The sequence below is a fragment of the Aptenodytes patagonicus genome, chromosome 2, assembly GCF_965638725.1.
Source record: "Aptenodytes patagonicus chromosome 2, bAptPat1.pri.cur, whole genome shotgun sequence".
Classification (NCBI taxonomy): Eukaryota; Metazoa; Chordata; class Aves; order Sphenisciformes; family Spheniscidae; genus Aptenodytes; species Aptenodytes patagonicus.
The window spans coordinates 82,612,389-82,628,915 of record NC_134950.1 but is presented as its reverse complement, the minus strand read 5'-3'; positions in this window follow the sequence as shown (position 1 = coordinate 82,628,915).

Here is a 16,527-nt window from a genome sequence, read left to right as displayed (position 1 = left end):
CCTGTATAGCTTGTATTGTAGGTAAAACATCGATATATATGCTTAAGCACTGGAAAAAACTGCAACACAGTAAGATTTACAATGCCATCCCACAAACATCTGACTGATGTGAAATGGTTGCAGGCATTTGTCTTAAATCATGAAAAAGGCACAGCTGTAATACAATTAATGCGTAATCTTATCTTTGTAAGTCTATTAAATTGTAGTGTACCGGATAATCTCTATTGTTAATGATAATTCACCTTATTCCTAAGGCTAGCTATGCCGGCTTACTGATCAAACTATGCTTTCCATTCTGAGCAGTCTGAGAAAATGTGTTTTTCTGTTTCTCTTCTGTTCATGCTGAATTCATTTCTATAAATATATATATCATTAAATCATTACCTTTTTCAAAATCTTTTTATAAAATTTGAAGAGAGCACTTGAAGAGAGGTCTTCCAGGAGGCTCCTTTGGGTACTTACCAATCTAATCTTATGTTTGAAGATCTGTTTTCAAAATCCTGCTAGGATTCAGTATACCTTGGGTTTAATGATGTTTAAATTCATTTCAGTTCTGGCTTAGAAGCATCACTGCTTGCACTTGAAATTTGAGATTAATTTGGACCAAATATGATTAATATGAAATAAACTAAAACAAACAAACAAACAAAAAGGGCATCTTTTTGTTTTCCAGAAAAGCCCTCCCAAAATTTTTAGAAGCTTTCTCATTGCTTGTCTGACCCAAAAGTCCTAACCCTCACATATTTTCATATTAAAAAATGAGCATCAGATTGGCTTGTGTATCTCAGTTTGGATCCTAAAAGATTCTGTTATAAATCCCATCAGGACAAATGGGACATTTAAAAAGCAATATTAAAAGCTGAATAGCAGGAAAACAATAGTGGGGATTGAGACATTTTACAACAGAGGTATCTAGTTGTCTTTTGTGTTCTAATTGATAATTAGCCATCTCTTATGTGGAGGAATAAAACCGCTCAACTTAAGAGCTGTTGGAATCCTGTTATGTACTCTGCATTTTAGTAAACAGTATTTTCATGCTAACCAAATAGAATCAAATGGCTTTATGGCAATTATTGTTCGTCTTTTTGAAACACTGTTGTGTAAGGAATCTCAAAGGAAAAAAATATAATATTTAATTCACATTGCTGAAAATTTACTGTTCTTTCTATTTTTCAGTTTTATAAAAAACGACATTTGCAATTTTTAAGGGCTCTGACTAGTAGACCAGGCTATTTTTTAAATCAATAGATTAAAAAAAAAAAACCAAAAAACCAACAAAAAAAAGCTAGGGTTATTATGCAATATCTTGATTTATATACATGGAACTCAAGATACATTTTAAAAAACACAGCCAAAAGTAAGAACTGATGCTCTTTACAGGTAATTTCATTGCAAGGTTCTTTTAACAGAAAGGGATTTTTAGCTCCTTAATTTAATAATTACAGCTATTTTCTTTATGGAAACACAAAATTTTGGAAAAAGAAAGCAAATAAAATGAAATTTCATGATACTTTAAGGGACTTATTCCAAACATATAACCTTAACACCTTTTCAATTTATTTTTCTTTTTCTTTAGAAGTCAAAGCATATAAAGACTGCAGCAAAATTAATAGTTCACTACCGCAAGCTGCTAAACAACTTTGTTTACATTCATTTTAGTGAAGTTCAGCACTGTGTAGGCATCACTGTGAGCAGTGTGGATATATGGACTGAATGTTCAGGAGCTGCCCCTATGAGGTTTTCCCAGAGTTGAGATTAATTGCTTCTGATTAAGTGTTAACCATGTGAACTGTGACACTCTAGTCAGTAGGACTATTTGTTGCAAGATTAGTATGTGCATAGCACTTCGAGAGAGCTCTACACTGTTCTAGGGTCTACCAATATATCAGTAAAACAGTAGCCTCCTCTCTCCTGTAATATTAGTAATTTATTCTAGATAAACAGCTTGCTATTACTGAAAATCCTAAATAAAGTCCATTGCTATGGTTTTTACTATTGCCTACTTTGTTCTTATGTATTTGTACATAACTAAGCATATTAGGTTTACTTTTTAAGGTTTCTTAGAAATGTTGCCTATAGCTTACTGACATATGCGTAGAGTCAGATACTGCTGTAAAGGAGCAGCAACAAAACACTTCCTGCTGGCATACTGTAATAGAGTAATCAGAATGAACACCAAAGAAATACATTATTTTACTCTTGAACAGACTTGATGGGGAAATTGCACAACCTTTGATTTTTTTCCTCCCTTAAAACAAAGCAAATAAGGCTTCTTGAGTGTCTGTTGTGATGATGGTATTTAAGTTGATTTTGGAATATTGTTTGTTACATATGCTTGTATTTTCAGCTTTATAGCTTCTTCTGTCTGTAAAGAACTGGTCTCTGGAACTAAAGTTGGGACACATGGAGAAAAGGGTTTGTACATGTCAACTGAATTAAAAAGGCTTTGTCAGCTCCATAAAAAATGTCTAATGCATGAACTAAACTGCATTTAATTGGTTAATTTTGTGAGTGCTCTGAAGTGAAAGCACAATATCAGTCTTAAATGGTATTATTAAAATAGATGCTCTCTCTATTACATGATTTGTGAATATTTATAATAAGTTAACGTTTTCAAGCTTGACTCATAGTCATAAGCAAATTTATATCGTAACTATTTTAAGCATAACCAGAACTTCTCTCTTTTTTTCATAAGAGCAGACCGAATTACTGCATCTCTAATGCCACAGTTTAATTTCTTTTAAAAATACGAAACAGTAAAATTAATACCTTGAATTATTTTTTTTTAAATCACTGTATTATTTCAAGGAAAAATGATCCCTTCAGCTAGCTATGAAAAGAAGAATGTAATCATATTAGCATGTCATCACATGCTAATATTGTCAGCCTGATTCAAATCTACTCCCTCTGTAATGCCAATCCTGCTTTCCTAAGGAAGCTTAATTTAAAAGGCTGACCATTAGTTCTGTATTCTTACACCTTGGAAATCATATATTCTGTGATTTTTCTGCATGCAGATAGCACTCTTCCTGTACCAGCAATAAAAATTAAATTTAGATCATATATATCCAAGTGGGTGTTAAAAAACAGCTTAGGAACCTGAGTACCTGTTGAAAAAGTGTACATTTTTCTTCAGTAAGTGGCACAAATGACACATTTTGAAATTTTTATGTAGCCATAGGTACTGAATAGTTTTTGTTATTCATATAAATACCCAAGCAAATTTTTAAACCTCTTAATCACCTGTTTTATTTTGTATTTCAGTTTATTTGATTATTTTTTGCCATGGCTTAATTGTACCTCTAGCTTTTGTATTATGGGAGAAGGTGTAGAAGCAATCATGATATGGAAAACAATACATGGCCAAATTCAAGTAAATCTGTATGAGGTAATATTCACCTTTATGTCTGAACTAACACTATTTCATCCTCCAAGGGAATACTGGTGACTGAAGGTAATCCTTTCATACTCAGTATCCTATGGTATGTTATACTTTTTTGTTTCAATGACTTGTTCTTTTTCTGTTTTACTCTTCTTTTTATTGATAATTGGTCACTCCTTTTATATAATTTGTGCAAGACCATGCAAAAATGTGACAGCAAACAGCAATGTAAAAATCTATCAGTAAATGAAAAAAGCTACCAAAAAGCAATCTGCAATTAAGAAGTTGGTTTGGGAAACAAACTTGAGAACACGAATCCCCTTAAATTAGATTTCTAGGCTCACTCACATATTTTAGACCTACAGCACAGCAGAAAGATACCAGTAATGTGGGAAATCTGAGTTTTGGATCAGTTCCTAAGTTTTGTTTCTTGCGTATCTTGGAGGTCAAAGTACTCACTTTTTTAGGAAGGTACAAAACCATTGGAAATCAATGAAAAGACTTAGACTTCAATGAAGCTAAGTTCTGTAAAAGCGTCATGCTCATCACTTGGATTGTAGCGAGCTGTCATGCCAGCTGACTCTCACAGTCTCATTATCAGTACTTTGGCTCCATTTCCCCACACTGCTTCTTTTCTTGTTCTCTATGCACATAAGATATGTCTCCCACTGTAAAAAAGTAACTCACACTTTTTTTTTTTTCATCCATTTAGTAATGCTGTAGACATTCCTAGTGTGAAACAAATAAGTAAATAGCGTAATCCTGGAGCAAAATCATAAAATGCCTTGCTCTTTTTTTCAGCTGCCCTGGATAGCTTGTTTCACAGATTGCCCCATATCACATTTCTGAAAAATATCAGAGAAGACTAAAGATGTTCAACACAAATGCAATTTCCATGGTAAAATTGTAAGGTTACAATGAAGCTGATTTATTCACTGGAAATTTCTGTATGTGCATCTTGAGCTCTTTTTCCTGTTTCCTTTACCCTTTGGTTTGCATGACATTGTAGATAGCTCGATGTATATATTCAAACAAATTTCTTCCTTCCAGAAATTGTTTGGTATCTGTTCGCCCTTGTTGCTTATCCCCCCTTGATTTCAGTGATGTCATGAAACACCATCCGTTGCCACGGCAACGATCAGCGGTGTGTGGCGTGAGCTGTGATGATTACAGGTCTGCACTGCTCCACTGTTTTTTCCAGTTCACAGAGACATCTTTTGTTTCACAGTATATTCCAAGTTGTGTTATTAACACGCTTAACCAATTTTGTGCCTATATAAGTGCCTGTCACTGTAGAAAATACATTCCCCAAAGGGCTTCCCATACACCCTTTTGTGTATGTGCAGACACACACTACTCTAGCTAGCATTTACGCCTTTGAGTGGCATTACCTTATATGTGTGGAGAAGGACATACAGAAGGGTTAATTTCTGGTGTGAAATAGCACTTAAGTCAATTCTTCTTCCTAGGCCTAGAGGCAAACAGGCCCAAGCAGAAAGAATGGGGCAAGTTGTGAGTAGTTATTAAATGAGGGGGAGAGTGCTGTGCAGGGGGCTTTCCCTTAACAAACACTGTCACAGAAATCCTCCTCTTTTTTTTTCTTTTCTTTCTAAGAACAAAGGTTGAGCTGTGATTTACAGCCCACATCCATGTTCTGAAAAGAGAGAATTTCCTGACAACATGTCTTCCTGTGGAAGAACTCTGATTCGGCTGTTAGAGACACACAGCCGCAGCTCAGCCTTTCTCACGTGGCACGTAGCAAACATTTCTTTTTAAGCTTATTTAGTTACAGTTTGCATCTGGAGGGAAGGTGGACAGAAAAGCTCATTCTGCTTAATTTTGGGGTCATTAATGCCTCATACCAAGATGTCGCTGTGAGGTCTCATGCAGAATTTATTAATGTGAAATAAGCTCAGCTAGCTTTTATCTGCACTTTTGCATTGGGTTAGCAAATTTTTTTGTCAAATTGTTCCCAAATGCTTGCCAAGCACAGTAAAAAAACATAAAGTTTTCTGCTTGCCAAGTATTTACCTAAATCTCCCTCTCCAAACTTTATGACTATGTTATTGTATGTAGTATCTTTTGGAAAGTTAGGGGGAAAAAAAAGATACAAATTTTCTATCCATTCCCTGTCCTCCATTAAGTGCATAACTGAATTTCCCTTTCCATCCCCAACCCACCCAAAATCCTCATGAAAACTATTGAAAAAACCTGCAGAGATGAGAAACAAGGCAAGTGGGAGGAAGTGTTCTGCTGCATGGTGCAGAGGTGCAATACTCCTGTACCTTGGCAACACTGTCAGGGAAAGGGTCTGTGCATGACTTTGTACAAATCCTTCCTCTTTTCAGAGCCATGGGACTCTGAAATTATGTTTAGTTTAGCAAATCACGTGGTGCAAAAGAGTGGATGCATACAGCAAAAGAGTTGGTGTGCTCCTGGAGCACATCTTCCAATTTTTGTTGCAACCAAAATGTTGCAAAAAGTGAGAGTTTGCTCACTTGAGACCAAAGTACAGCAAATGGGGACAATGAGATTCATTTCAGAAATGTTTTTCTCATCTGAATTGAAATTTGAGCCTGAATTGAAAGCTGCCCAGGGATGTTACAACCTTTGTTGCTAGTGCCTTTCTTTAAAGGAAAGCTGTTTTGTTTGTCATCATTTTTTAATTTAAAAAAAAAAGTGTTATGTGCTTGCATTCTTTGGGTAACACTTGAACAGCCCTGAAGCATGCTTCATCATATGTTTTGCTCCCATATTTAGATTACAGGCTACCTAGGGGACTTCAAATATTTCAGGGACTTTCTTTGTCCCCAAATAAATATATTTGAAAAATATCATGAAATAATATATTTAATGCTGTATAAACATTCCTAGCATAGTATCTTAAAATACTAAGTGAAGAAAATACTTTGCATTCACTTGTTAATTCATCCTTTACTCTCAAAATGGGAACCTTAGGGAAAGAAACCTGCCTTTTTTAAAAAGCAGGTGAGCCAAACAATTCCTGTGCATGTTCTTGCCCACTCCATAAACCTACAAGAAGTGGTCATAAATATGTGATGAAATCTGTTGATTAATTTGGACAGTTTGTGTTACTGTTTTAAAAATCAGTGACAAAAAGAAGGATTTATTGCTCCTCTGCTGGAATCAAAGATACTCTTTGGTAAACAGTAATCTTTCTATATCTCTCTGAGAAAACAGTTTACATTGAGTTCACTGTACATTTTAAATTATGTAATGGACTTTATATATATAAAAATTATTCCTGGTTTTACCACTGGCTCTCATTTTCTTCTCCAGTCTTTTGTTCCTTGACAGTACGGAGCTGAACTGCTATGAGAATTAGAAGTTTAGAAATAACTTTTTAATGTCCAAAGGACATGAACTTTTCAAGCACTGAGTTTCTTTTTCTTTGGTAAGGAAGGTGAACTGGCTTGTTTATTTCCACTAACTCCTTATGCTCCTAGGCATGGACAAATGTTGTCTGCTCCTGGACTGCAGGTGAAGGCTGCTTTCTGTCATTTATTTCCATCTTCTCTATCTGCTGCTTTTCTAAGGCTAGAAATAGAAAAGGAAGAATAAAGAACATCCTTACATATCCTATGGTAAACTGTCCTCTTTCTTCTAAATATCTGTTCTTCCTGAGTCTCAACAGTATATCAGTGAATCGTGTGCTTGCATATATAGAGAACAACAATATTTGTGCATGAGTGTTAGTCATTAATTCATTTGGGATTTTGACATAAAATTGTTACTAGACATGTATCTAAGAATGTTGATGCCCTAACACGTCAATTAATTATACAATAGAATGAAATCATAGAACCATCACTGATTATTTCCCTGTCTAAATGTTTGGCATTTAATCAATGAAATGAGACTATACCAAAACCCAGATACAGATGTAAATTAGCCTGGTTCTTTCCACTGAATACACATTTTTGGGCTGTGCTTCTCGTTGTCATTTCCAGCACGTGTCCTGTGGAAACAAAGCAGTTAGTGTTACTTAGTTAGTTAGTTAGTTAGTTAAACCTTTGCAGGCCTCACTAGTTGATAAACATTTGCAGCTAATGGTCTGTCAGCCTGCACAATTTAACTAACAAAGGAGTGGATCATTCATAAAAGGATGCACTGTCTGGAGCCTCAGTATCTGAAGGATTTCAGTTGCTGCTGTTATTTACCATATGCTGTGTATCTGACACAGTTTTGGTGAAGAACGGGTTGCGTAACCTAAAGGTACCCAAGCCCTGTAACTGCCCCACGCGGGCAGAGCTGGCATTGGCAGGCTGTCTGCTGCCCTGTGCTCTCTCCCACAGCTACAGGAATAAACTACTTCTGTTCTGACCGTATCTCAGTTGCAACTCCAGTTATTTCTGCAACAGACCCTTGCCACTACGGAACCAAAAATATCTGTTCAAAATACTAACTGTCTGAGCACAGGCTGATAGTAAGTTGAACTATTAGGAAGGGGGAGCTTCCAAACACTGGGTAATGTATCTTTACTCAGGCCACTGATGTGAGGATCGGGTAAATACCTGATGACGTTCATGCACCTGTACTGATGCAAGTGCTCACAGGAGAGCAGAAAAGGCATTATGCCTGTGTTCTTTTTCTTCATTCTCTTAATAATATTTCAAGCAACTGATCATCCACTGGGAAATTTTCCATGTGTGTTGTGGCTGCGATTAGCTGGAGTTCTAAGTGAGGAGCAAATTACTGTAGCCTACTAGCATAATTAATACACATACAATACTAAATATTTTGCATTTTAACAGGCATTTTGTCAAATAGGATAAATGAACCAATACATATCTTTTGTTAAAATCACGGCTGTCTCAGTAATAGTTGTGGTAAGACAGTTTTGCTGTTTGTATTCTGGTTAAGAAAGAATACTGCTCTCTCTTCCCATGGAGCAATATATTATGTAAATATCACAGTGCTCGTAGCCCCTACTAAATTCACTTAAGATTTGCTGAAGGTCTGCTGGCCTATATCGTAGCAACATTGAAGTATCTAAGCATTATTACTATACCAGCTCCTTGCTTTTGGGAGGGGGAGATACTGTGCCGATGGTTTAAAAGATTTTTCTTTCCATGTCAGAGCTAGCTGAATCCACAGGAGAGAAAGACTTGAAATGTTATCATCTGTTCCTCTAATAATGATGCTTTATCTCTTTCAAATGAGGAAAAATGTTTAATGCAAATGGCTGTCTGCATGAAAGATACTATAATATGGCACACTTGGGATTTCCTCAGAGACCTGTATACTATAACTGGGTGCCTCAGGTGATGTTAACTTTTTGACTAAAGTATTGTAATTTTTTCCTGAAGAACAAAGGCTATTGTTTCAGCAGATTTGTATATTTCACTGTTTTTTTTAATATTTAATTTGTCAAGTTAATCCTTGTAACCAAAAATTTCTGCATTGATTTTTTGGTTTGTATTTTGTATTTTCTTCTTTCTAGATTTTTTGTTCTGTTTACAAAACCTGTCTGTCTTTCTCTCATATAACTCGAGTAACTGATAGCTGCTAATAAACATTCCCCTTACAAAGAAGTAAAGAAATAGCCTCTAATCTTGGCTAAAATGACAGAGGGAAAATAAATAACAATACTTATAAATTTCTACTTTCAGATATTTTGCCTTTTGCTTTTATTTCCTAGAACTTCATCAAGGTAGTACTCCACAGTTACAGAAGTAGTATATCCTGAAAACACACAGCAAACACATCTCATGCAAAATTGCAATTATGATGCATCGTAAATCAATCTGATTGCAGAAGCAGGATCTTCTATCTATACTTTGACTTCAGGGTCCCTTTCAACTTGTTACTTCTCACATTAGTCAGAGTAATTCCAGTGAGTCTATCAAAAAATAGAGCCATACTACAGGTTACACCAATAACCAGATAGTAAGCAGTTCTAGCTGTCTCCCCTTCTTTTGAAATCTGTTCAGTAATTTCCTCTCTGCTGTGAAAGCATCAAGAAAAATATTCCTTTTTTTTCTTAATTATAATCTCATGCAGCAAGGAACTACAGGTTTTTTATCTGTAGAATGCGTATTCTTATTTTTCATACTTTATGTGGGTTTTCCACCACCAGATATTAAGCAGGCTTAGATCTTAATGCAAACAGAACTTAAGATGTAGGTTAGAAATTAGAACATTTTCCTGTGTCTAAGAAAAGAGTCAATCAGCTTTATGGGGTAAGGCAGAAACGTGAATCTAAGTAACTATGATATTTCCACCAGCTGGAATTTGCATGTATTTTTTCCTTCTCATTATTATCAAGACAAAAAAAAAAACCCAGACAAACAACCCCCCCCCCAAAAAAACCAAAAAACAATCCATTAAAAATCATGTTGACTGAAAATTTTTTTCTGGAATGATTTTATATGGATATTTAAAATTTGGTGATATAAAGCCTTTATTTAAGAAAAATAATTAATTTAAAAATAGTTAAATACTATGTTTTGAGTTAAACGTGCATGAAAGAAAATATTTCACTGAGCTGATCTGGAACACACCATCTCAAGTTAGTTCAGTATAATTTGATTCTACTGTTTTATCTCAATTCTTTCTACATGGAATGTATAAGCATTCAGATGAATGCTATGCTCGGGTCCTCATGCTGTGTTATGAACATATGACCTAGCTTTGAGGGACAGTTAGGAGTGCTGGGTTCTTGAAATCCATGCCAGGACAGAAAAATGAAGTTTATTTAAAGAATTTTGTGCCAGTTCAGAAAACTGTTTGTTCACAAACATTTTGTTTTAATATTGAAAATATTGGAATATTTGGTTTATATGGAAAAGATCTTTTTGCACACCTTTTTAGAGGCATATTCCTAAAATACATATTAAAAGTTTAACTTTTCCTCCCTGATTCTCGTCATAATAACAATTTACACTTTTGTTCAATATTACTTATTTCCAGTCCAGTTAGAACTATCTGTGATGCAAAAATAAGACAGGATTTATTATTTCCTTGTCCTAACAGTAGAGTACCCCAGGGAAGACAAAGCTTCTATTTATCTAAGCAGAAGAGTTGAACTTGGCTGATATCTTTTTCAGCTCTACATTTTTGTTACAATACTAAAAATCTCTCTTTAGTGACTATCACTTTGAACCAAAATTGACTATATGTGGTAGAATCAATCCCATTAAAGCACTCACAGCAAAGCAAAACAAAAACTGCTTCAGCCTTATTTGGCATAATTTGCCATTAACAAATAGAACAACTCAGTGTAAGAGAGAGAGTAGATATGGCCAAGAAATGGTACAATGGAAGAGCTTTCTGCTTTTGATATGTGACAATCTCCACTAGCTTCTTTTTTAGGATGGACTCTAAATTTAAAAATAATTGTAAACGAATTTAAAAAGTGAGTTTAGAAGCCTAGTTATAATAATTTAGAAGACGAAGAGGAGTAATAGATAATTCCACAATTAAGCAAAAGTAAACAGATAAAAGTCTGGGCTGTAAAGGTGTCCAGGCATTTACATTCTAGCATTCTGTAAACTCAGAATGATAAAACATTAGATGTTTTTAAAGTCTTTTAGAAAGGAATAAAGAGGATCAGAATTTGAGTTTCAGGAGAAAAAAAAAAAAACAACCTTTTAATATGTTTGAGGACTTATTATAATTACATTTTTAATCCACAAGCTAAACATACTTTGTTGTATTTGTTACCTTTATTAGGACTTGACAAATGGCCGCAAAAATGATCAGGGGGCTGGAATGCCTCTCCTACGAAGAAAGGCTGAGACAGTTGGGGTTCTTCAGTCGGGAGAAGAGAAGTCTCTGGGGACACCTTATTGTGGCCTTTCAATATATAAATGGGGCTTAAAAGAAAGTAGAGACACTTTTTACCAGGGCCTGTAGTGACAGGACAAGGGGCAGTGGTTTTAAACTGAAAGAGTGTAGATTTAGACTGGACATGAGGATGAAATTCTTTACGATGAGGGTGGTAAGACACTGGAACAGGTTGTGGATGCCTCACCCCTGGAAATGTTCAAGGTCAGGTTGGACGGGGCTTTGAGCAACCTGATCTTACAGAAGATGACCCTGCCCATGGCAGAGGGGTTGGACTAGATGATCTTTAAAGGTCCCTTCCAACCCAAACCATTCTATGATTTTCTGATTTTATGACTTCAATTTTTTTCCAGTGAAGCTTGAAAATAAGAGACAGAGAAATTCCAATAAATGCGAACTTTCTTGAGCGCCTTTTGAACATTCCAGCTGTTATAGATAAAGAATGGATTCACCAAAATCCACTCACTGGAATCCAGTGAATGACTACTGGAAGACACAGGATTCTTTGGTTTCAACTTTTTGGTTCTTTGGTTGAGTTTTTTTAAAGGGATCCCCGTTTAGCCTCTTGTACCTTCCATTTTTGCATGCACAGGCTTCTATATAATTGTATTATACTACACCCTGAGTAATCTGAGTAAATAGAAGTGTTCTGGTTTTTCCGAAAACATTTTGTTCTTCAATTTGATTGAGAAAGAAAAGCAAATTAAGGGTGAGCAGTTGGTGTCTGGACTAGCTGTATTTCACTCAGATTAAAATAAACTAGAACTGGGGTTCAGATTTTGTACTGGGTTTATATGGCAAGGTTTCAGTGGAGAGGGGGTGGGGTGCAGGGATGGCTTCTGTGAGAAGAGACCAGTGGCTGCCCCCATGTCAGAAACAGCCAATTCCAGCTGGCTCCAAAACAGACCCACCAGGCCAAAAGCTGAGCCCATGAGCAAATCTGGTGGAGCCTCTGTGATAACATATTTTTAAAAGGATAAAAAATGCTGCACAGCAGCTGGAAGAGAGAGGAATGAGAAAAATGTGAGAGAAACAGCCCTGCAGACGCCAAGGTGAGAGAAGGAGGAGGGAAAGGAGGTGCTCCAAGCACCCAAGCAGAGATTCCCCTGCAGCTCCTGGAGAGACCATGGTGGAGCAGGTATTTCCCTGCAGCTCATAGAGAGACCACATCGAAGAAGATACTACGCTGCCTCCAGTGGAGGTACCATGCTGGAGCCGGTGGATATGCCCTGAAGGAAACTGCAGCCCATGGACAGCCCATGCAGGAGCAGGCTCCTGGCAGGAACTGCAGCCCGTGGGGGACCCATGCTGCAGCAGTCTTTTCTTGAAGGACTGCACCCCATGGAAAGGACCCATACTGGAGCAGTTCATGAAGAAGTGCAGCCCGTAGGAAGGACCCACGTTGGAGAAGTTCATGAAGGACTGTATCCCATGGGAGGGACCCCATGCTGGAGCAGGGAAACCACCTCAGGGAGGGGGAGAAGGGGGTAGAAGAGTCAGGACTGGAGCTGAGCTTGGGAAGATGGGTTTGGGGGGAAGGGGTTTTTAGTTTTGTTTTTGTTTCTAACTATCCTACTCTAGGTTTAATTGGCAATAAATTAATCTTCCCCAAGTCCAGTCTGTTTTGCCCATGACAGTAACTGGTGAGTGATCTCTCTGTCCTTATCTTAACCCATGAGCTTTTTCATTTGTTTTCTCTCCCTGTCCTGCTGAGGAGGGGGTTGAGAGAGCAGCTTGGTGGGCATCTGGCAGACAGCCAAGGTTAACCCATCACAGATTTACACAAGAGAAGAGAGGTGAATAATTATTGCATAGCTAAAGTGTGGGTCTGGCTTGTATTTCGCATTTGCTGTGTTTGTATTGGTACTTCTTTCTGAAGATCTAGTTATGCTGGAAAAGGGTTATGTTGCATCTTTTCAGTCTTTTACAAGACTGTTTTAGAATAATGTTTATTTTAGTATTGGTTTGTTTCATTCACAAATCCTTACTCTTTTCATTAAAACTTCATAAATTATTTTCATTAGTTAAAGGTTTGTAAGCTTCAATAATGCAGTAGGTATGACAGAAGAAGCCCCTTCTTAAGAGATGAAAAATTAATCTCCTGATCACGGGACTGAAATATTGCAAATTCTTGTAGAGTTTATGTTCTGGGTTTCAGTCTTCCACATTTTTCTTTTAGTACTCTCCATTCCCACCCAGGCATTAATATGTTTGGTAATCATTATTATTTCCATCTTACCTAAGAAGATTTGAAACTTTGGTTCTGCAACAGCTCAGACTCCCACATCCAGCTATTCTCTGCTGAAAAATTGGTTCTGCTGCCTCATACCTGCCTCAGTCCTTTCCTGGGTTTCATTCCACATCTCCTCCACAATCCCAGCGTGATACCTTCTGCCTCTCCTGACCTTTTTCCTCTCCTACTAATATTCTCCACTCACTTCTGGAGGGACCAGAAGGACAGAGAAGCAATGTCTCCCCTTCCCCCAAGCATCTGCACTGCAGGGAGAGCAGGGGAAGCATCTCTCTGGGGTAGAAGTAAATGGAGAGAATGGGAGAGCTGCTGGGCTCATTACAGTCCCCTTTTCTCAGCTTGTAAGAGCAGCACTAGGCTGCTAAGCTGTGTTGTGGTTTAACCCGGCAGGTAGCTAAACGCCACACAGCCAACACCACACAGCCGTTTGGTCATTTCCCCCACCCCCAGTGGGATGGGGGAGAGAATCGGGAAAAAAAAGAAGTAAAATTCATGGGTTGAGATAACCTATGAAAGACAGTTTAATAGGACAGAAAAGGAAGGGAAAAAAAATAATAATAATAAAAGAATATACAAAATAAGTGATGCACAATGCAATTGCTCACCAGCCAATGACCGATGCCCAGCCAGTCCCCAAGCAGCAGTCACCCCCCGACCTGTCCAACTCCCCGAGGTTTATATACTGTGCATGACGTCACATGGTATGGAATGTCCCTTGGGCCAGTTTGGGTCAGCTGTCCTGGCTGTGCCCCCTCCCAGCTTCTTCTGCACCTCCAGCCTTCTCAGTCGGTAGAGCATGGGAAGCTGAACAGTCCTTGACTAGTGTAAGCACTGCTTAGCAACAACTAAAACATCGGTGTGTTACCAACATTGTTCTCATCCTAAATCCAAAACACAGCACTGTACCAGCTACCAGGAAGAAAATTAACTCTATCTCAGCCAAAACCAGGACAGCTGGAGTTCGTTCTGCTTGCCAAATGGCTCTAATCAGATGCCTCCACCTTGAGAGGCAGTAAAGTGGGACTGAAAGTTAACCTAAGGATTTGCCTTCCTCCTTCCTAGTAATTATTGATGATTTACTCACAGTTCCCACAGAAGTGAAGATTTTCTTTTCAAAGTTTCTTCACATGAACAGAAGGTAACTTACATTAGACATAAGGAAAAACTGCATAGTCTTTGTAGGTGATAAATCCTTTCGGGGATGTTTTCTCCTGAGAGAGTGGTGTTTAAAACAAATACCAGTTGCCTATTAAGATACCAAAACACAGCAAGTAAATAGAACATTCTTTTTAATATTTGGTGCTGATGGCACCACTGTTGTCAATCTATGTTTAAACACTCAGTCACATTACATGAAGTGATCATTAAGTCAGATAAGCAAAAGTTGTCCTGTACTGAAATACTGGACTGTTAGCTGTTTGTCTCTATTTTTACACTCTTAACTGGTGCCCACTACAATAGATAAGATTATGGAAGGGTTGGGGCATAGGCCAGCTCTGCTACAGCAATTTCTATTCCTGCTTACATCCTGCCTTTTGCTATCAAAAGCTAGAAGCTGTAAATGCAGTAGCTGAAGGCCAGATCTTGGGGACACATATTTGAAATTTAATAGCAGTAATGAGGTTGATATACTGAAGGACTTTGGGATGTTTGGAAAGCAATAATAAAGGACAAGTGAATTCAGAAAGCCAACTATTAAAATTCTTTCATAAGGAAACAAAATTTAAGTTAGAGGAGCCATTTTTAATAAAAATATTGCTTGCAGGAAGAAAATTGTATGAACTAATGGAAGCTCAATATGAACTTAATCCTTAGACTGAAAGGGTGGAAAATATAAGAACTTGTGGCTTGTTCTGTTAGAAGAGACAGTTAATGTGGCCATTCTGGAGACATATCCACAACATGCCAATCATTGGTTATCTGTCAGAAGAAAGAATAACTCCTCCTTCTTCTTAAAAAAAGAAGGGGGAAAAAAAGGAAAAATTATATTTTTCTATTGTGTGTTAGTGTTGCACTATCTCTAAGGATTTCAAGGTTATTCTGAGAAAACTCAAGCTCCCAGGACTTTAAGGACTCAGACTGGCAAAGCTGATTCAGGATTTGTGAAGAAAAGTATGACAGAAGTCATAAAATTAATTAAAAAATGAATAAATATTACAACCACAGGCAATGACTTGTCTTTTTGAGACCAGACAGGAATTATTTCTCTCCCTTGATGCATAACTTGATTTTTGTATTTTTATCTCTTGATTTGGAAGTACTAAAAATGTGATATAAAATTGGGCAGTTAGGTGATGACCTAGGACCCTAGAGAAATGAATATCTCTCAAGTATTTTTTTAATGTTTCTTGCTAAAACTGTTGGGGTCCCATCAATTCTACTGCATATTACCTTCCTACACGGGTATTGGTGGTCACCAGAAGAGACTTCTGATTCCTATGATATCAAATCATCCTAGACCATAGGGCTTTTTCAGATTCATGGGGAAAGCATGCTGCGGAGTGGGGCAGCACACATGTAAGTTTACTTAACATATGCCTGTGTGACAAATGGCTTCATATTAACCAGTAATCTTGAAAATCACCCTTAAATCAAGTGAGGTAATATAAAATATAAGTGAAGGTATTAATTTACCACATCCAAGATAATAATCAAATTTAGAAATATACATTAAGATAAAAGTGAGGCAATTAAAAAAAAAAAAACTTGTTATTCACTTTAAGCCAAAATTATGTTTAGAATGTCTTTTTCTTGATTCATGGGGATTTTCTTTTCCCAAATGCCTGGCACTGCAGGCTGTACACCTCAGATAATAGCATTCATTGCTGAAGCATGCTGGTTTTACAAACTATTTCTGACTTCTTCTCAGGGTCATCCAGAGATTCTACTCAAATTTGGTATTTCACCATGAAAACATACTCCAACCACCAGTAAAACCCTTCACTGTCTTCCTCTGCTGACAGAGACTACAGTTTCATATCATGTTTCTTTCAGCAGCACACTGCCCAACTCCTATAATCTTCTCCAGCCACTTATTCCCACACATGTGGCACCATCTCCAACTTTTCCTGGCTCTTGGTGGTTG